General features: G+C 35.6%; 1 protein-coding gene and 2 long non-coding RNA genes across 31 annotated transcripts in view; 1 reads left to right on the top strand and 2 right to left on the bottom strand.

Annotated features, from left to right (window-relative positions):
• EHF (ETS homologous factor) overlaps positions 1 to 9,644 on the bottom strand; it is a 35,093-nt gene extending 25,449 nt beyond the window's left edge. For 13 of the 28 annotated variants that reach the window (XM_087921351.1, XM_087921353.1, XM_087921358.1 and 10 more), the window contains exon 1: positions 9,523 to 9,644. The gene's annotated coding sequence lies outside the window, so the exon portion shown is untranslated. Of the gene's footprint in view, positions 1 to 2,349; positions 2,750 to 7,098; positions 7,188 to 9,522 lie in introns of those variants that run through there. The other 15 variants (XM_087921354.1, XM_087921362.1, XM_087921339.1 and 12 more) reach the window with 5 other exon arrangements.
• LOC148128159 (uncharacterized) overlaps positions 1 to 19,283 on the bottom strand; it is a 49,500-nt gene extending 30,217 nt beyond the window's left edge. Inside the window, exon 1 of the long non-coding RNA XR_015740940.1 lies at positions 19,022 to 19,283. This is a non-coding gene — a long non-coding RNA (uncharacterized LOC148128159). The remainder of the gene's footprint in view (positions 1 to 19,021) is intronic.
• Positions 671 to 11,071, top strand: LOC148128160 (uncharacterized). Of its 2 annotated transcripts, none has more exons than XR_015740941.1 (3): positions 671 to 908; positions 10,253 to 10,355; positions 10,979 to 11,071. It is a non-coding gene; the product is annotated as an uncharacterized LOC148128160 (long non-coding RNA). The 2 variants fall into 2 exon arrangements; XR_015740942.1 differs by lacking the exon at positions 671 to 908 and adding an exon at positions 1,160 to 1,303.
• Positions 19,284 to 22,557: the final 3,274 nt, after the last annotated feature.

The raw sequence follows: 22,557 nt of genomic DNA, 5'->3' as shown, positions 1-22,557 counted from the left end.
ATATTATATAGAACTCAGGACAAAATTAAGGCTTTTAAAAATAGCATTACAATATTTAAAAATGGAAAAGTGAAGTTGCAATATCCTCTTCATGGCTTTCTTTTGTTGGGTGAGAACCCAGCCCTACCTTACAAATTAGCGCAGCCACTAGAGAAACCTGTCATCCTATCTTAAGTGTAGTACGTGGCATTCTTCTGAAGAGCAAGGTATATTAGAAATATACCATACAACAAAAAGCATAAATGAAATAAAATGTCTGAGAAAAATTAATTTAGTGCTTCCCAGCTGGGTAATGGGAAGAAATTAACTGTGAGAGGGATCTCGGAGTCCTAGTGAATGATCACTTAAACATGAGCCAGCAGTGTGCAGCAGCAACCAAAAAAGCTAATACAATCCTTGGTTGTATAAACAGAGGCATAGAATCAAGATCACGTGAAGGCATAGAATCAAGATCATGTGAAGTATTACAAATCCTTAGTAAGACCATACCTGGAATACCGCATCCAGTTTTGGTCGTCACTTTAGAAAAAAGATGTTGAGACCTTGGGAAAAGTGCAAAAAAAGAGCAACTAAGATAATTAAGGGCCTGGAGACAAAAAAGATATGAAAAACAGTTGCAGGAATTGGGTATGACCAGTCTAGAGAAAGGAAGGACTAGGAGTGACATGTTAGCAGTATTCCAGTATTTGAAGAGTTGCCACAAAGAAGAAGGCATCAACTTATTTTTCAGAAGGCAAGACAAGAAACAATGAATGAAAACTAATCAAAGGGAGAAGCAACCTAAAACCAAGGAGAAACTTCTTAACAGTGAGGACAATTAACCAATGGAACAGCTTGCCAACTGAAGTTATGGGTGCTTCAGACTGGAGGTTTTTAAGAAAAGACCGGACAGCTACTTATCTGAAAGGGTAAGTAACTCCTGCTTGAGCATGGGGTTGCACTAGAAAACCTTCAAGGTCCCTTCCAGTTCTAGTCAGATTAGTAATCTTTATTCACTTGTTCTCATGTGAATGGCCAGGGAAACACCAAGAAAAGTATCCTTAAAAGCCACAGTTTTGATCCAAAGGAAATTCAAAAATCAATAGGATTTCAGTGAATGCCCTTTCATCTTAACAGCCAACAGAAAAATGAATTGCTTAATCAGACTCTGAAAGCAACATTTCTCAACCTAAATTGCTGCTACAGCAGCAAACATCTTCTCTGCCTATTGTGTAAAGCTATTGGTAGGCTTACCAAAAGTAAGATAGATTCAGCAGTACAATAGAGCATTTATATATCAAAAGACTGGAAACAAGTTGTCAAGGTAAAATGTACCATAAACAGAACTGTTAATTTGATTGTTGGCATGGCTTTCTGTTACCTTGTCAGTATCTTCCAAGTAATTTTGTTTGAGTTGGCAACATTATCTTTATTATTATTATTATCATGATCATCATTATTGCACCTGCTATTTAAATTTGATATATTCATCTTATCAGAGTTGAGCTTAGACCCACTTTTAACTTGCTAGAGCATTTGAAAGTCAAAAAAAGAAAAGAAAAGGATGCATATCTAAAACTGTACTCATTCCTTCGCTGATGTTTTTCCATTTAAGTGCTCGTAGGAATGTTTTTACATCAGTAGCAAAATTTCATTGCTTTTGGAAGATGAGGGCACTCTGAGATCATAGTATTTGATGTACTTTTCCATACAGCCAAAAATGAAGAAGCCATTTATGACAGCACAGATACAATACTCAGTAGCTCCAAAAAGAGATTGTGTTATAAAACAAGTGTAAGCAAATTTTGTTTAGAATTTTTTTTTTGATACATAACATGAATGCTAGAATCATTAGGAAGGACCATGATGAAAGTGATGACAATATAAGTTAATTGTGGCATTTTAAATAACTTTCCCAATTCCCCAGCTACAAGAAGCATTAGCTTTAAATAGTTGTGTCTCCAGATCTTCAACAGTAAGTACTGGCATTGAAAAATAAATGAAGCAAAACATGAGGAAATAAAGGAGTTTCACTTTCAGGTCAGAATTCACAAATGGGTCTATCCCAATGTTTGAATTCAGACCTTAAGAATACAATCAAATATGCGCTGAATCAGGAGCAAGTTAGGTTAAAACTACAGAGACTTCTATTTTGCATTCGTTGGGCTCCCTTATGACTCAGAGTAAGATTAATTATTAAGTTCCCACTATTAATAGACCATAGGGACATGGAATCACATTGTTTATTTTTCAGTATGTCAGCCTGCTTTTTGGTTGCTGATGTATAACAGTTTAACGAGCTTTCATGAATTCATATGAAGTTAGAATAAATAATAAACACATTTCCACTTAAAACTTAAATTCACTTACATATTTTCAAAACATCAAACTTCTTGAGGTTCTCTTCTTACATATGAAAATGCATCAAGAAATTATTCGAGAAGAAATCAAAACCAACCAGTGGTGGGATTCAAAAAATTTTTACTACTGGTTCTGTGGGTGTGGTTTGATGGGCGTGGCAGGGGAAGGATACTATAAAATCTCCAGTCAGAGGTGGTACTTGCTGGTTCTCCAAACTACTCAAAATTTCCACTACCAGTTTTCCAGAACTGATCAGAACCTGCTGAATACCACCTCTGGAACCAACCCTTCATCCTCATTTCTTTAAATTATATAAATAAGGAATCACAACCACAGCCTGAAGAAGAAGCTTTCAGGGCTAAAGTTGTTACTTCCAAAAGCACCAGTGAGTTTAAATACCAAAATTCTGATATCACAAGTTGTATAGGTTCAAACCCTAACTATATCATTAACAAAACAAATCCAGGAGCACCAGCGGTAAATCTATGGATCATACCAAAGATTCCTTTGTTGCATGACAGATAACAAACATGTCTGAGTACAAGAAAGGAAACAGCAACAATTACAAAGCCATTGCCATAGGAAATCCAGCAAATGCCTCACCCTGATGTGTGTTGGAATACAATTGCCATACACAGAATAAATATTCTCGGAAATGAAAAGCTCTTCCTTTCAACTATCTATTCTTACTTTAGTTACAGCTACAAATAAAGAGAATGTGCCCATAATAGCATTCTTTCCATAAAATTCATTTGACAGGATGTCAAGGTCTGAAACAGGCTATGACTGCATCTATGTCATTGCATTGATGACAACATTTTATACATCCATAATGTATAATGTATAAATATAACCAAACCTACAAATTATCAATTTAATAATTATAATCAGCCTAAACAGCAGAAGAAAATACATTCCTAGCAGAGAGACAAAAATAAATAAAACTTTCAAAGATTCCACAACAGGCACACACCAAAATGAAAGGAGTCTCAGAAGCTAAATTTCTCACCAAATGCTATTCCTCAGATATTTTATACATTACATTGTAATTCTGCCAAATAACAGTCAATTTTAACACAATTAAAAACATCCTTGCAAAGAAAACTTAAGAAGGAGAGAAAGTATTAAAATACCAATTAGGCAATGGTACTTATCTATCTGTCCACCTGCTTTTATTAATGAAATTTTGTGCAGTTGTACCACAATGATATGTAAGAATAATAATATATTTGGTCAAAACCATTAAGACAAATTTGGAGATAATTATGTTGGGTGTACCGGCTTTTCTAACCACAACATCTTGGCTGATTTTTCCATAACACGAAAGAGTAATGCTACAGTGTTATAAATTAGTTACTCCCTCAAAGGCAATGAAATGAAAGCTTAACATTAAAAAAATGAGTGGATTAAACTAATGAAAATTTGCTAAAAACATAAGAAAAAATGAAACAAGTTGATACTTGGCCATATAAGTATACAACTTGAATTCTCTGCTGGGGAACAAATCTCACACTCCATCCTTTATTCATATCCCTTGATTTCTTTGCTAGTTTACTGAGAAATCAACCTATATATTAACTATCCTCTCATAAGTAATAATGTTTTCCTAGTATCTGAAATAATTTCTCACTAAAATGTTAACCCAAACACTAGACCTGGAGACAGTATTATATTTGTCTCTTGACCTGTGGACAGTATTATATTTGTCTCTTGCTCTACAGCTAGAACAGAATTTAGGAATGTCTTCAAGCTTATAGTAGAAGAATGATTTAGAACCTGATTATCTATTTATATCTGTCTGTCTGTCTATCCGTCTATCTATCTATTTATCCAATTTAGATACTCTCCATTCCTGGGCATTTTATAGATAACAGATTTATTTCCACCTTATTATAAACTGTATTTACACTTTAATTAATCCTTATAATTGGTACATTTTACTATACTGTGGTATTACAATATATGTGTTGTGTGTGTGTGTGTGTGTGTGTACACACACACTTTGCTATTATCATTGTCTTATCTCTTACAAACATTTTTCAATTTAAATATTTCTTTCTGGTTAACAAGGTTAACAAAATGCCAATGCATTTTCTCATGTTATCAGTAGTTTTCGTAAATTTATTGTCCTAAATAGAAAGCTCTAATTGTAAGTGATAAGGTTCTGCTATTACATTGAGACACATAGTATCATTGATAATGTAAGTTTGAAAGTTCTTAGTTGTAACTTTGTTGTAGATAGAGACTACACATAAGTTAAGTTGCAGTACTTTTATGCTCATATTAAAAACACAATTTAGGCTATATAAGGGTGTCATTTCCTTAGTAGAATTGCATTCATCAATGGAACATTTTTTTCCTTTGTCCCTCAACCCCATGTTCTGTAGAACAAATCTGGATACTGTGTAGAACCAACAAGAAGCTTTGTTGCACATGAGTTGGGAACTTGGTACTTCCATAATTTGGCAGGCAACTCTTAAATAGTTCCTAAATAGCACATTGAATGCTATGAGTGAAAATGGCTCTGTCTTTTGGACATTACACAATATTAATATAGAGAACTTAATTTGTCCATTCATTTGCTAATTTCATTTTTAATATGTAATTTTCTATCTAGTAAGACTGATAAACAAATATGTAACCTAAATATTCCATATTTTGTACCATGTTGGGATTTAGTTATGGGATGTTTTACTTACTGTACTTAGTACAATATACCACTGTTTCAATTATATTCCTTTCAATTATATTCATGCAAATTATACCAAGTTTGCTTAGGTTTCTTTTATAGCTATTAATTGTTCCAAAATTTTACTTCATCCGGGCTTTCACTACTTTTATGAAATACTTAATAATATAGTTATGATTCCTCTTCTTTCTTCAAACTAGAGTATGCACCACCACTATGACAGATTAAGAGCTATAACTGAACTATTGTTTAATTTTTATGTCAAATCAGACAAACATAGGGTAAGCCAATAAAGTTCTTATTTAAATGCTGTAATAAAACAATGACTGATAATTACCTAGGAAAATCACAAATGTCAGAAAACAAATTGCTATATGTTGAAACAGACCATCAACATATGTAGTGTAGTTGTGATCTACAATCAAGAATTAAATTTAGGATTTAATAAATAGCCAATAATTTGTGGATCATAACATCCTATGGGTTTTGATGTTCACATAAAATCCTGTGAGATTTCAGTGTTCTCCCATAAAATCTCCTGAGATTATAACAGCTTACTATAACATTTCAAAACAAAATTACCAGAACCCCATGAGTTTCAGTGGTCTGGGAAGACACCTGCTATGTTTTAATTTATTGATCAGTTTCATTTTATAGTGCCTAGTTTTGTATCAGTAGCTCTTCAAGAAATGCCCATGATCTCTGCTGAAAACGCTTCAGATTGAACCATATATTCTTTTTATGCAAAATAGTGTATTGCTGTATAAAAGGCTAGCCCTACATACAATATTTTAATAATTTAATTTTAATAAACTAGGACCTTTTAACTTTAATTTTTATAGATATAGGACAATTAAATATTCCATTCATTAGATCTCACCTATAAAGAAAAATTTGTCTTTCTATAGGATTTCTACTTTAATAGAATACTCTAATACTGAAATGTGGTCCCAAGTATCCAATTCAGATTGAAAGGTTGTTACATTACATATCTTTTTTTCTATGTATATGAAGCTCCTATATGTTGGATTCCACTTCTACCCATGACAGAAGTATGTGTATGATATATCTCATCATTGTAGCCTTTAAGTCTTCAAATGCTGCCATCCTCTTGACCCAAATATATAAACCCCCTCCACACATACAGAATAGTGACTTATTCATTTCATGGATAAAAATCAAAAGAGAGAGATTTGCATAAAGAATGGGATACATTGACATTAAGCTAAACTGGAGGTTTGGAAGTGAAAAAAAACCCCTCCAATATTTATTGTAACGAAAATGTTTTATATGCCAGGATGATAGAATTCAATACAAACTTGATAAAATAAGGAGTCTTCAGAAATGTCTTGTATTCATATAGGCAAGTCCTTTCATTTTAAAAGAATTCTAGTTCGTAATGAAACTATTATTAGCGTAGTTAACATCTGTTTTGTATGATGTCAACTTCTATATCTAATTTAATGTTGTTTACTTTGTACCTTTAAATACTGACTACACAAATTGACTACTTAGAGAAAGCTATGTTTGTTGGGAAGTAGAGATATAATTTATCTTAAAATAATTATGTGTTCTATGATCCAATGTCCTATGTGAATTCCCTGTATTTAGACAGAGAAGTCAATTCTTTGTAAAAAGAAAGTTCAGATAGAGTTCACCCTCAATTACAAAGAATAAGAAAACTAATTTTACCAAATGTTTGTGCATCAGTAAGACTATAGAGATACACAGATATCATTGGTTAAGACTCAACACTACAAATCAGTTTAATCACATTGGTTTTCATAATAATTAAGAATATTGTTTTTCAGAGCAATGCTAGAAATGATTATTCAGAAAAAAAAATCTATAATAGGACTTAATTCTTTGGCTGAACCAAAGTTATTTTCATCCACCCTGACTTATTTTCATCTACCCTAAGTTATTTTCATCTTCCATGCTCAGTCAATTGAAATAAATTATAATATATTAATAGACAAAACTTTACATCTGGGTATGGAAAATTCAAATTCTAGTTCACTTAAAAGGTCTCAAATTGGAGTTTTTCAAGGATTTTTATACAAACATACCTTAGATTCCCTCTAAATCTCTTTGAAGGAATGATGAATTAATGCAAGAAGTACAATTACTGTGTCTGTCTGTCTGTCTGTCTGTCTGTCTGTCTGTCTGTATTAATGGCCCTTTTGTGGATTTGTATAATCCCTTGGATTAAGTAAATTGCAAAAGTAGGAAACCTCACTACATGTCCTCAATTTCAAGCTTTTACAAACAACTAATGGCATAGAAATGACTTTTTCATGTCACAATGGAAATGGCTTTCTCATTTCACAATCTTATACTGCCACTTTCTGCATATAAAAATTGTAACATATGCAAGGAAATTAGATAGACTGTCACCATTTGATCAGCTCTCTATATCCAGCTTTTATATCTATGTTGGAGAACACAAGGAAAGCTCTCTGTCCCAGTAGTTCTAATATTCCTTAGCATTTTTCTATATCTTTTTACAAAATTCTAATTTTCTTAAGTATATACTTTTGATCATATATAAGGAAAATTCTATTCCCAAGGAGTGTGTGTGTGTGACATTTCTAGAAGATGTGAACTTGTGTTTGTAAATAATTTTATATTTCTACCTCACTGTAGTATCAGCCATCCTTTGTAATGACAATAACATAGTAAAATATTTTAATATTTGAACTACTTTGGGCAATATATAAAATATAATGGAAACATATCTGTTATATGCACTTGTATTGAGTAGTTCTAGGCATTTCTTAACATAAAATGTTTACCTTTTTGCCCTTATAATTAAGAAAAATATAAAGAGAGAACTGTAGAAAGAATAGAAAGAAGAAATAACAACTTATATATACATTATATTTAAAAAATTTAAAAAGCAAATACTAATTTATTGCAGAGTTTTTCTGTTAGTTTGGCTCAGAAGTGAATCTGATTGCCTGAGTAAACTAAGTTCCAACTAAGCACACATAGGATCTGGGCCAAAGTGGATTGGGGTGGTGGTGGAATGCAATAAGCCTTTTTAGCACAAAATAATATTAACTGGTAACTGACCCTGCTTTCCTTTTTTTTATCATAATAATGTGTAAAAAAAACTGTTCAGAAAAGGATATATATCCTTCAGATTGATATTGTTGTCAAAGACATTTATCTATCCTGAATTTATGTAGAATTAAAAGCAATATTCCCTTTACTATCTCTTTGATAGTAATTATTTCCTAACTATCAATAAAAAGTATTAGCCTCAGAATTCTGGTTAATATTAAATTTCAAATGAAAATGTTAAACATTGCCTGTTTTACTGCATATCCGGGTTCTATATGTAGACACAGAATATACATTGAATCTCTTTTCATAAATAAGCCAAGTAAAAACTAAAATTGCACTTATACAAATAGATATTAGACAATCACCATGGCAAACCTTCTAAAGCAAGTAGGAATTTAAGTGCACAGTTTGTTCCTAAAATACTACAACATACTGTCAAGTTAATTTAAACCATCTCTAATGTTTTGGAATTACTCAGGCAAAAAGAGCAGTGAAAGCCATTAGAAATGGGCACATTTTACAGTATACCAAAATTAAATCCTAGTCCCTATTTTGCTGTTATTCTGTTCTGCTAAACTTGAAGTATATAAGGCTATAGAAATAATTAAGAGCATGGAAATGATGGGAAAGCAGCCAAGGTATTTTTCTGGAGACTGGGCAAAAATTACTAGGAATTTTTTCTTTGACTGAGATCAGACTAGAACAGGAAACATTTTGGTACGCTTTCATGATACACAGCTATTATTAACCAATTCCAGGGTTGGCGTTGCTATCCATAAACTACCTTTAATATTTCATTAGAGAAGCAAACATACAATTTGGTGCTGATCCATAGTTATGTAAGTTTTTTTATATATCACTAAAGCTAGCATCTTATATGTTTCAGAAAACTCAGAGCAATGTTGTACTCAACAGATTTGACTTCTGATCTGCTCATAGTTCAAAAATATACCATCAAGGAACATCCAAGAATTCAGTCTATCTAAAAGTTAGTAGCTGCAAACAACTCTTAAGAATTGTCATTTCGCCCCCCCTCCCTTTGATTGTTTTACTTCAGTGACTAAATCAGAGCTGAGCATACAAAAGTCAAGATAAAGAAATTGAAGTATTATTAGCATTTTTACTCCAAATGTGCTCTACTTTTCTACTGGCAAAGCAAATCGCTACAGCTTGCACATAGTTATGACACTTTAAATTCCCTGATTTCACTGAACTTCAAGCTGCCAAAGAGCAGGATGACAGCCAAACTCTTTAACAAGCTGAACAGCTTTTGATCAAAGAATTCCACCTGCATTTCCAGACTAGAAAGTTTATCATCACTGCTAAACAGTGCCTGTACTTAAGCATTTTTTAAAATTCCAATCCTACTGATGTTTAAAAAAAAAAAAAGAATTGAAGGAGAGACCAAGTTAAAAAGCCCTTACCTCATTTAGCTGCTGATTCTGTTGAGGAAATCCTTTAGTTAGAGAAAAAAGTAAAAAGAGTGGCCAAGGTATGTCAGCTATTAAGTAAACATAGGTGGCAGGCTATCACTTCACTCGTAGCAGTGAAGATAAATGGATGTGTTATTAATTTTAAAACATCTTTTAGAATGCTTACCTGTCCAATTGTGGAATCCCTTAGGTCACTTCCTGTTATTCTGATTGGATCTTCTAAAATTAAACTTAAAAAAAAAACAGTGCTTGCAAATATTTGCATACAGCCAGCCAACTCACACCTTCACGCACAAACAAAACAAGTCTAACCAGGTTACATTTGTGTCCCAAGAACAAAAGAGAGTCTTTTTAATGATGAGACATTAGTTTCCCTGTGAGAGTGTTTGTGCGTGTGTGCATGTGTGCGCCTGTGCTTTTCTTTAAAAGACCAATCCATCCCCACTCCCAACCGCCCCCACAAGACAGGTTATTTCAGGGAATTGATGCATTTAATTGGAAGAAAGGAAATTATGCTCCAGAAACGTATTTGTAAGTTCAAATCATTTGAAATCAACAGAACAGGGAAAAAGTTCAACCACAAAGCAAACTGTATGCAACAGATTTTTGTCGGCAGCATGTTCAAGCAAATGTTCCTGTCCAGTATTCATTTACCAACAGTAAGTCAGTGTAAGACTGTTTGTGTCTAAAACTTTCCTTTCCACATATTATTCCTTCACAGGCACACAAAACAATACAAAAACTTGGCACAAACTGAAAGCAGCATACCTGCCTAAGGTGTGACCATGGATGTGGCAATCTGTATCAAAGGGGACAACTAGAAGGTACTTGCTTCATTCGATTCAATATCGAGGGTGCCTTTAATATTCTAGGAATACATGAGTGCTTTTTATTTGGGATAATTTCAAGCCAATTTGTGCAGACGGGATAAAAAGACCCTTGAGGTTTGTTGAATTATGGCCATAACATAGAGTCCAGAAGGAACTGCACATGAATTGTCCTTCAGTTATGTTTACCACTCCAACTGCTTTCAACAGCATAAAAAAGAACAGATACATGATGTTGACTCTTACTTTAACTAAACACAGGTGAGGAAAAATATCTTGTTTCTCCGTATCTAAAACCCTCCTGGACCAAAAGCAAGAATATGACAATGATGTCACTTGAATAGCTGGAACAGCAATATATATAAATCAGCAAGCTGATCTATTTTTCTTTTAGGGCAGCCCTTTAAAAAGTTTATTTGATTAATTTGGTTTGACTGGCATGTTGAACCCAAATTGTTCTAAGTGCTTCAACATGGAAACTTTTTAAATCCATTAATAGTAAGTCAACAATAAATGTGCCATTAACATAAATGTATTAAATTAAAAAAAATCATTCTTTCTTTTCTGCTTCAACATGAACTTCAGCATCAACATTAACTCCACATGTGTTTTCTCTGCAGCTCTGTCGGGTTCTATAGCAAATGGGGTGCAAAGAAGCTGAAAAGATTGTTCAAGGATCTGAAACTCCTTTAGTTTGTGTAACAAACTCTTCCTGTAATATATAAATACTAATTTTTTTAAATCTCTTTCAGTTTAGCTTCATTAACGGAATTCAAAGGTGGGACATGGACCAAACAAACATACAAACTAGAGCATACAAAACATTTGCTAAACCAATTCTCAAATACAGCTCATCAGTCTGGAAGCCGCATTGCATATAGGACATTAACAGAATCGAGAGAGTCCAGAGATATTTCACGAGAAGAGTCCTCCACTCTTCTACTCATAACAGAATACCTTATGCCACCAGACTTGAAATGTTAGGCGTAGACAACTTAGAACTACAACACCTTCAGTCCGACCTAAGCGTAGTACATAAAATTATCCATTTCAATGTCCTACCTGTCAATGACTATTTCAACTTCAACCACAACAATACAGGAGCACACAATAGTTACAAATTCAAGGTAATCCACACCAAACTCAATTGCAGGAAATATGACTTCAGCAACAGAATGATCAATGCATGGAATACTCTACCTGACTCTGTGGTTTCTTCCACTAATCTCAAACACTTTAACTTCAGACTATCTAGTGTGGACCTCACCCCATTCCTAAGAGGTCTGTAAGGGACATGCATAAGCGCATCAATGTGCCTACCGTCCCTCTCCCCTTTTATTCATATCCATTTCATGTATTCATAATCATGTTTATACTTATATCTGGTAACTAATACAAGCTCGACAAAATAAATAAACAAACAAACAAACAATTCAACGTCAGCAGAACAATCCTCACTGCTCACTAGACATTAGGTGGTGCAGAACCTGGTGAGCCCATCAAAGTTTTCTGATATCACTTCACTGGGCCTTGTAGGCAAGTAGGCATTTCTGGATTTAGGTAGATAACAGAAAATGACATGAGTGATTGTCCTATAGTCCACAAATCATGAATTTGAGACTGTTGGTCTTGACAGTGTGTGCAAAAACGTGACCATAATATTAACTTTGGAGCCCAGTTCGGGATCACTTGCATTCAAGTGACCTACATTCCTTCCTTCCTGGTTACATATGGGATTTGCTGCACAAGAAGTCAAGTTGGTTCACAAAGACCAAGCACAATCTTTCTATCACTGACCATCAGTCTGCACATGAAGCTGGAAACTGAATCCCATCTTGGCTACCAATCAGAAACTATGGATTTAGAAGAGAAAGTTTAAGCTAAGGAAGCAAACCTTGGCTCAATACAGACATCTAAATTAAACTATTTCCAACAACAAATTATTATCTGATCTCCATTTGTACATATGTCATAAGGAGGCCCAGAGCTTCCTCTGGATATTTGGTTGTCAACTTGCTTTTAATGTTAACAACATTTTTCTAAAACATTGGGTTGGAATCTGCCTTTCCAAGTTAAATCCAATCTGTCCTGCACTCAAACAACTAAAGATAGCTCTTGACTTTCATTTGAGTGACATCCCTTTCAGGTATTTGAATAAGATGCCATTATATGATTTCTGACTTTCTTTCTTTTTTACATCTCAGTTGAGAATTCAAGTTCCTGCTTAGTGCAGAAATTTAAATTAAATCATCCTTGACAACTGGTGTCTTGTTTCTACTAGATCAGGTCACCATGAAGGTGACTACTATTACTCTGGGTAGCTGCTTTCTTTGTCCATCAGAATCTATCTTCTGTATCTTAAATCCATTACTCCAAGTTCTGCAGTCTCAGAACACATAATGGAGTGTGACATCCTTTTAGAAATTATTGATATGAGAGCATTCCTCAATCTCCTCTTCAATCATATCCAGCTTCTTGAAACTCTCTCCGTAGAATTTGACTTCCCTTTTCTCAGGCATCCATGTTGTCTTTTTAGGAACCTGTTTGTGTTCCTCTTCCTTAAAGATAGGTTCTTCAACTAGATATACTATAGGGCTGCGATAGTGAGCCTATGCCGCATGTGCCGGAAGTGGCAATGCAGTCCCTTTTCTCTGGGCATGCCAGCTGTCACCCGTTGTTCTTCTGAGTTCTGAGCATGAACATTGGCCAGCTGGTCTTCGCATGCATGGAAGTGCTGGAAACCAAAAGAGCAGTTCCCAGGAGCACATGCGTGCACCAGCCAGCTGGTCTTTGCACATGCATGCACACTAGCCAGCTGATTTTTGCATGGGAGCACCAGAAACTGGAAGAGCACCTCCCCAGAGTCTATGTGTGTGCCAGCCAGCTGATCTTTGCACACCAGGGAGCACCAGAAGCTGGAAAAGCAGCTCACCAGAGTGCATGTGCACACTGGCCAGCTAAACTTCGTGCGCGTATGTGTGTTAGAAACCAGAAGATTAGGTGGCTGGCACACATGCATGCGCTGGGATGCTAAGCTTCTGGTTTCCGGCATATGTGTGCATGTGTGTGCAGTCCATTTTGGCACTTGGTGACAAAAAGGTTAGTCGCCTCTGCTATAGGGTGTAGCAGTACAAAGTGGAATCTGTGATTTGGAGACTGCACTTCAGTTGAATGCAGCCTAAAAATATGTCACAGTTCCAAATCAGATTCAATTTATAATCAGTACTATTCCAATTTCTTTCACTTAAATATATTAGAATACCAGGTAGCCTGCAACCTATATCTCATTTTTGAATTTTATTTTCTATGTGAATGGGAACATGGCCTCTGTTGAATTTCATGTACATTTTTCCATGTTTCATTAATTACATTTTATGTAGCTGATACTTAACTTGCTAATCAGAATGTCATCAGATAATTTGTCAAACACTTGATTGAAATCTAGATATATCAAAACTGCAGCATTCCCGCAACCTATTAGGAATTTATTTTCCTTCTAATACAGACCATAATTCAGATTTGCTTCCAGACTTAACACAGCAAAAATGTTTGTGATTTCCCACTTCTTATTTTTTGATTTATTTATACAAGTATGTCTGTTCATTTATGTCAAATGTGCCCCCAAATGGCACAGCATTATATAGCTTTCATCTAACTTTTATGCAGCTTACATGTAAGAGTTATGGTTTGTAATCTCAAAAAGAAAGAAAAAATCATAATACTCCTTTAAACATGGGACTTTCCCTGAAATAGGCACCCAAAGATTGCATGGTATATTTGGTAGCATAATATCATAATCACCCCTAATGATCATCCACATTGGTAGCCACAGCTTCTTGATCCTTGATCCTCATCTCAGAACCATCTTTTTTCATCTGAATTAATATAGTGGCCAGAATTAAGGTAATGAATACCAATCACAGGCGGCACATGTTGGCTACAGAAGTAGAAGTAGCCATTTCCCATTTAATGTTATAATAACAGCATAAAGCAACAACAGAAACTTCTACAATGCAGGAAGGGGAACACACTGAAGAGTCTAACAATTCTGGAACTACCCTTGGTTACAGGAGATAAATATGAGGGAATCAAGTGAATTTCACACAGAAACTCAGAGAGAGGCAAATTTCCAAATCTCAAGTACTTCTTCATTCATACTAGCCTTTTGACTACTCTGCTACTTCAGTTGTGACAAGGATTTGTCATTTGTGCCACAAAATCATACGTCACTTTTATAAAGCATTGAAACAAAAGTAGCCATAGCATTCTTCAACTCATATATCATGATTTATTTATGTGTTTATTTATAAGATTTATATAGCAGCCCACTTTGAGTGGCTCAATTGAGTGAAGAATTAAAATGATATTAAAAACGTTTTTCCCCCTTTTGGACACAAAGTTTTCCCCTTCAAACAAGTAGCTGCTAAGATTTCCTTGGAGCATCCCTACTGCAATTACTATGAAATATTGCCACAGACGAGTCAGCGGCTAGGAAGATAAATGAAGTGCAGCAGCAATCAGAGGAGGAAACGTTGGTTGTTATTTTGAAGTATAATTTCCAGATTGAATAGAAGTCACTATAGAGCAGTATCAAGCAAGTCTTCTCTGGGCTAAGCATGATTTGTCCTGGTTAGTCCAAGAATGGGCCTGTAGTACCAGGGCTATAGATTAAAGTAAAAAGCCAACCAAAAAAATAGGATCATATAGGGTGCAAAAATCTAGAAAACCATTGGAAGAAGAAAGTGGCAAGCGAATTCAATACTGTTGTCAAAGAAAATGGTAGAACATCTCAATGACCTTAGCATGAACAGAGTCTTACCAGAAGACTATAATGTAATAAGTCAGTCAACAATAAATACAAATGATGAATTTATGGGAAATCAATATAAAGTGAAATTATAAGCTGATCTCCTTCCCACCCTCCCTCCCTCCTCTCTCTCTCTCTCTCTCCCCCTCTCCCCCCACACACTGTGGGGTTTGTGCTATGAGTGTGACTGGAAAACCAGCATTGTAACAATGTTTTGGGCATGATCTTTAATCTATACTGCTGCTATCATACAGACTACAGAGAAGGATGGGTAAGTAAATTGGACATATTTCTAAAATTTTAGATGCCATAATTATAAACACATTGCATAAAATATAAATTTATGATTTTGATTCATATCTTGTAGGGAATACAGAATAAAAGGTTTTTAGGCTTCCAATCAAATATTTCTTTTCTTTTCTGTATCCTAAATGGGAGGTGGCTTAATGATGCTGAGCCACCGTGGTCTTTGCTCCAAAGGTTCGAACTCTAGAACTATGTGGCGGGGATAAGCTCCTGTAACTTGCTTCAGCTTCTGCCTTCTAATAGTTCAAAAACATGTTCTATGTGAGCAGATAAATAGGTACCATTTTGTTGGGGAGACGAACTGGTGCTTTGTGCAAGCGATCAGATTCTTGCCAGCTCTGAACCTTCCCAGTTGCAATGTCTGTTTGGAAGGTGGCTCCAGTAGTGGGAAGGAGTCTCAGATGACACTTTGGGAAGAGCCATTTATCTTTCTTTCTGATGCAAAGCTAGCTTGCCCTCCTGTGGCATGCCTTGGGGGAGCCCATCAGTGTATACCACAACAGAGCTAGTAAACTGGCAGCCATACTACTATTCTGCATTAGCAATGTAATCTCCTGGATGATGTAACAATGCTATACAACCACAACCACAATCACAACCACAACCACCACCACCACCACCACCACCACAATAATGATGATGATGATAATAATAATAATAATAATAATAATAATAATAATAATAATAATAATAATAATAATATATCCTAAAGTTAGCTAGTTTCCATCTCTCATTTATTCTTAATCTGTTATTACGGAGTCTTTTTCCTTTCTGGTGGACTGTTGCAATTGAAAAATCTGGTGAGTAAAAGTCCATTTAGATCCATTTATATTAAGACTTTGTCTTCTTAACCTGCAGCTCTCTAGATCAAATGTTTAGGACAACTTCTGGCTCTGCCATTTTCTGGACAACTCCTGGCTCTGCTATTTTCCAGAACTCCACCCATCATAAACTTACAAATTCCCCCTACAAAATATCAAATTAAACCATTGTATGTTCACACTATGCAAGCATTCAAAAAAGGATTCTCTGAAAAAGGATTTTTACTAGTATTAGAGAGGTAGAATAAGGAGACCATAATATGCTAGAAAAAAAGAATGTCCCATATTTCAACAATGGATTGCCCCACATTTGCCAATCTATAATTGTACATTTAATCCTAATTTCCAGACACCCAAGATGGAGTTTTTCAAACTATATTGTTTGGAATTTTAGGACTACAGAGTCAAAAAAAAAATAAATAGAAGAAGACGACGATGATGAACACAGTTTAACTCAAAAGCAGCCAGGGGCATTATAGCAATTTTTATTCATAAACTCCATCCCTTAAGGGGGTTTGTGCTCATGATGACACATTGCTTTCCTTCAAGGATTCCAGAAATTAATTAATTAAAGGAAGCTAACCGGTTCTGTAGGTTGGAAAAGTTTGAAAACCCCTTTTCTAGGAAACTATAACAAATAAAAAGAAGGTAAATTGTGATGTCATCTGTTCCAGTTTCACTCTCAAGTTTGACAGTGTAATTTGGAACCAGTTCTGCTTCTAGAAGTAGGTCAAAACCCCAGTACCCATACCTTAACAGAAAGCAATAACATTCTGATTCATCCATGCCAGTAAATATGATCAAAGAAATGGTTAGGCCCCATATTGGCTTCCGGGTACCAGAAGTATGAACATGGTAGAGAACAGTATACATACGAGAATGAAATAATAATATTGCACACATAGACAAACACAGTCATGCCAGGTAACTATGGTTGAATATTCTACAATAAGCTTTTAACTTAACCAGGATTCTCCTTCAGTTCACTAAATTGTAGAATCAACCACACAAGAATAGTGTCCCTTCAAATTTGTATTTACTTGGACTATTAATGATACAGTAAGGTATCATTGAAAACACAGAAATGTGGGTGGTTACGCATGAACACCTCCTTAAATACACCCATTATATGAAGCCGAAAAGGATGATTTTATTATACCGCAATACCCATCACAACTATATATCCCAGAATCTTCATGTTCAAATTCAGCACAAGGCTATCTGCATATATACAGAAATCTATTAATTAATACTAATATTGAGGGCAGGCAAATATCACTGCAGAATCATATAATAGCATTGGGCAAAGGACTCTAGGATTAAAAATAACTGTTCTGATTTATAGAATAGAATAACAGAGTTGGAAGGGACCTTGAAGGTCTTCTAGTCCAACCCCCTGCTCAATCAGGAAACCCTATACCATTTCAGACAAATGGTTGCCAAATCTCTTAAAAATCTCCAGTGAAGGTGTATTCATAACTTCTGCAGGCAAGTCGTTCCACTGATTAATTGTTCTAACTGTCAGGTAATTTCTCCTTAGTTCTAAGTTGCTTCTCTCCTTGATTAGTTTCCACCCATTGCTTCTTGTCCTGCCCTCAGGTGCTTTGGAGAATAGCTTGACTCCCTCTTCTTTGTAGCAGCCTCTGAGATATTGGAATGCTGCTATTACATCACCCCTAGTCCTTCTTTTCATCAGACTAGACATACCCAGTTTCAGCAACCATTCTTTATATGTTTTACCTCCAGTCCCTTAATCATCTTAGTTCTCTGCACTCTTTCTAGAGTCTCTATATTTTTTTTTACATGTGGCAATTAAAACTGCATGCAGTATTCTAAGTGTGGCTTTACCAAAGCATTATAAAGTGGTATAAATGTGATCTTAATTCTATCCCTCTTTTTATGCAGCCTAGAACTCTGTTGGCTCTTTGGCAGCTGCAGCACACTGCTGGATCATATTTAAATAATTTCGGGCATATGTATTTGTCTCATTCTTTAACTAAATACATTTGTACTCCAAATTGTTCAGTCCTCCCACACTTATGAATACCTCTTTGTCTGCAGCTATCACAGGCAAATACTTTTGGAGCCAGTTCATCCTATGTCCAATATCAACACAAAGTACAGTGGTATTAATATGCAAATATCTGGCTTATGTTTAACTGCTTTAAAATTCCGTGAAAGTGTCGTTTTATAAATGTATTTGCTTGCAGCTCAGTGTAAATTCTTAACAAAGAAGTCTTGTCAACAATGTAGAGACACAAAAAGTCCTCTGCTATGTGTCAGGAGCATAAGGACAAGAGAGAATAAAAATCTCTGTTAGAATTGGCTAGGGATGATGGGAGTTATAGTTCCAGGCATGTTGATAACTGAGGAAGGTTAGCAGAAATGCTTTAGTGTCATGTATAATTTTCCACTCTCTCCTAGAAATATGCATACCCCATGCATTCATGGTCGCACCTTTTAACCTACTACATCAAATTCCTTTGCAGTTCTATATAATATCAAGTCTGCTGAAGTCAGATGTTGCTGTCTAGGCAAAGGTACTTATGCAGGGGTGGGATTCAAATTTTTTAACAACCGGTTCTGTGGGTGTGGCTTAGGTGGTGGGCATGGCTTGTTGGTCATGTGACCGGGTGGACATGGCTTGGTGGTCATGTTATTGACTGGGTGTGGCCAACTCAATATCACACACATCGAGGCACGCATCTCCTCGCCTGGCCTCTCATGACTGTGGGGATGTTGCAACAGTCGTAAGTGTGAAAAATGGTCATAAGTCACTTTTTTCAATGCCATTGTAACTTTGAATGGTCACTGCACACAAGCAAAGTACCAGCAAAGGAGGGGAAAAAAACTCCAGAGACGTTCTTGAGACAGGAAGTCTAGTCCTGCTAAAAATGTAATAAGGGTTAACGGAAAGGCAGTTTTTGTAAGCAACACCAGAATGTTTCCTTCCTGCCTTTCTTACAGGATTAGGCTAGTAATTTCTTCTAACAACCAGTTCTCTGAACTGCCGAGAATGTTAACAACCAGTTCCAGAAAATAGGTGCAAACTGGTAGAATCCCATCCCTGTACTTATGCCTAATAACCTTATATACCTAATCAGTGTATCATTATGGGTTCAGCTTTAGTGACCCCGGCAGGCACCCTTGTTTATTATTTTCTGAATTAAAATACATTTTTACCACAGAAATACAGTATATCATTTGAATATATTTTTATATATAGTACTAAACTTTCATTGTTAATTAGAATTTAAGAGACAGGTTGAATTTTTCTGTTGTTATATTTGGCAGTTCTATCTATCTATATGTTGTAAGAAAGAAATGCTTAAAGTTAGAGAAAAAAACTTGGATCAGCCATCCAAATCCATTTCTTAGAAGTGATTTGTTAATAAATGATCAACCAGTAAAGTATAACTAATTGAAATCTGTTGCTTTCACTGATCTTGGATATGTTCTATTGGATTAAGAAGTCACTGCAGCGTATGGGAAATATGCTCACTTTTCTTGCAGAACAATCTTACTTAGAATGGTTTGCAACCACTTTCCAGAGCTTGTTAGAAAGGAAACAGGTGGTATCAGGCATTATGCATTTGAATGTTAAGTGGAGAGAACAAAAAAATCCATCTTTGGGGATGATCAAAATCCAGAATTGATCATCAGTAAGCTAGAAAAGGTGTGTCCAAATTCAAAGCTGAATTTTCCCTATGAGTGCTGTAACTCCATGCAATTAATATTACATCAGATTGCAATCTAATTGAGCATTGTTATTCGATCTAAATCACCAGTGTCAAACTGGCGGCCAACAGGCCGGATGCGTTACATGCAGGCCCCACCTACCCCAGCACCGCAAAGGCAAAATACATCATAATATGTCATGTGACGTGACTGAATTTGACCCCATGGTCTAAATGAATAAGCTCTTGAATATCTGCTCCAGAGCTTACAATCAAGCTATATCTGATGTTTATGTAATAATTAATATGAATTCATGGATTTTAAAAAAATCATGAGTATACATCTCGTGCAAAAAATATTGCCTAATGCTTTAGAACAAAGGAGTTTTGGTTTACTTTCTCAAAGAACAACACAAGAACTCCTTCTGCATAACCGAGGAAACTGTCCCTTCCAGATACAAATGATATCATGAACATTGCTATTATTTATTCAATTTATTATAATATGGATGCCCATTTTGCTGCTGTGATTTTAGCCAGCTAACATTATTTAAAAAACAATGCAAAAAAGCAAAACTGCATTCTGTATGTCAGCTCCATGGGTGGAACAGATCAGAAAATCAACTCCATGGGAAGTCTAGAACTATACTTTTATTGATATAAAAGCCTGCTTTAGCTCCCCCTTTTTTCTTATATCCCAATGGATCAAGGAAGCATTTGTTTCAGCTACTTCCAAATATTATCTTGCTTCCCAAGACTTAAATAACATTTCAGCCCTCTTTGGCGTGGGTTTCTGTGAAGATCATATCCTTTACTCTTGACATTCTAAAACAGAGGAGTTAAAAACCATTCTACAGTAAACCTAATACAGGCTTACAGTGGGTACCTGACCCTTATGTTTAGGAATACATATTCAAAACCTGCTGAAAAATCATTTTAGGTACTACAGTATTCCACAGGGCAGGACCTATAACAGAAATCATATGTGATATATGTGATATCCATTGGATAGTCATATCAGAAAAAGTTCCTTATCTAGAGAAACAGAATAAACAAGGGGGGGCGGGAGTTGTAGGACTGGGAACAACTTCTGATTGCTGTCAGCTTAACTATGGATGACCACCTGTGGCAGCCATTGGTGAGACTTGGTCTCCCAAGGGCTAGGACAGGATTGGTCTATTTGTAGCTAAATGAGGGGCTGTCTAATCCACAACAAGAGGGCTAGGGCAGAACCTGCCTACTGAACCTGAAGGCAATGGCCCAGTAGTTATGGCAGCACTGAAGTGACCACTAATTTGCCAAATTTCAATCCCACAGGAATCATGGGTCCTAGATTTTGGACACATCCCATAAATTAGTCCACTTGGTTCAAAAATTGTTGCTCTATGATGCATTGTTTCATCCACTTAAAAGTTATAGACACATGAATTTTAGTTATAGATTAACTGTTTTAATAGATTAAAAACAAAAGAGATAATGTTCTCAGTACTAGTACCAGATTCCAGGGCAGCTGGCAACTGACAACTTTTTTTAAACCAGATTTATATTCACCTAAACTTTTCAAATAGAAAGGAATCAGAATCTTATATCTTTGGTTATGCATATCCTGGTTCAGTTCTGTTAGATGAAAGTCCATCTTTTGTTGCAAAACCTTGCAAATTTGAAATGATACAGCTGTATAAACTGGAAACTATTTTTAAGACCATCCAAACTTTTCTATGAAATGTGAGGCTATGGAGGAGAAGATATATACGAGACTTCATTTTCTCAATGTATAAATGCGTATAGTCACTTGACTCTTTCGTGTATCTTTTGCTACTCTCTTGCATTTCCCCTGACTTTTGGACCTTCTTGGTAATTTATTTATTCGGTTTATTTATTTCTTCAGTATAAACTGCCTCAATCAATTCCACGAAATCAGAAAAATTACTGCTGGAAGAAAAAAATGGAGATGCGTCAATCCAGGAATCTGTCTGAACCTATGTCTCTCTAAGTCCTATGCAGTAACAGAACTTTCTCGGCTTTATTTTGGAAACTGTTGCAGTGCTACAGATCACTCTATCATCTTTCTCACTAACAGTAGACAAAGAATTGTTTGTATGAACACATTAGACATTTCCTTTTTCCTGAACCTATATTCAGTTTCATAGTCTTTAGGAATGGGTGGAAGTCCTTACGGTGGACATCCTTAACAGGCTAATGGCTGTGCTTAATATTTGGGGAAACTAAAAAGCAGAAACAGAGAGTGGAGCCTGTTCTGGTGTGAACACTTCTGCCTTCCAGGTCTTTCCAAAGCTCAAGGAGAAAGGATTGTAAATCTGGTATCTCTACCAGGTAGGGAGTTTGATGCCCATGAATTATTCTGGCATGGTATAAATGCCAAGAGCTTGGCTTCCTGCCTTACTTGGCCAACAGAACAGAACCTCCTGCACATTGCGGTTCAGGTACTTGCTAATCCAGTTCAAGATGATTATCTCAGAGAATCCCAGCTGGAGAGGCTGAGCTCACTCCAGATTGTGATTTAAGCATAAGCTTTCACCTTCCTTTCTGCCAAGAAGATCCAATTACATGCTGAGGTGAATAAACCA

This window comes from Pseudonaja textilis, chromosome 1 (genome assembly GCF_049901715.1).
Source record: "Pseudonaja textilis isolate UNSWEBS1 chromosome 1, rPseTex1.2, whole genome shotgun sequence".
NCBI classification, from domain to species: domain Eukaryota; kingdom Metazoa; phylum Chordata; class Lepidosauria; order Squamata; family Elapidae; genus Pseudonaja; species Pseudonaja textilis.
Note: the sequence above shows the minus strand (reverse complement) of the source record. Positions and strands in the feature narration are given on the sequence as shown.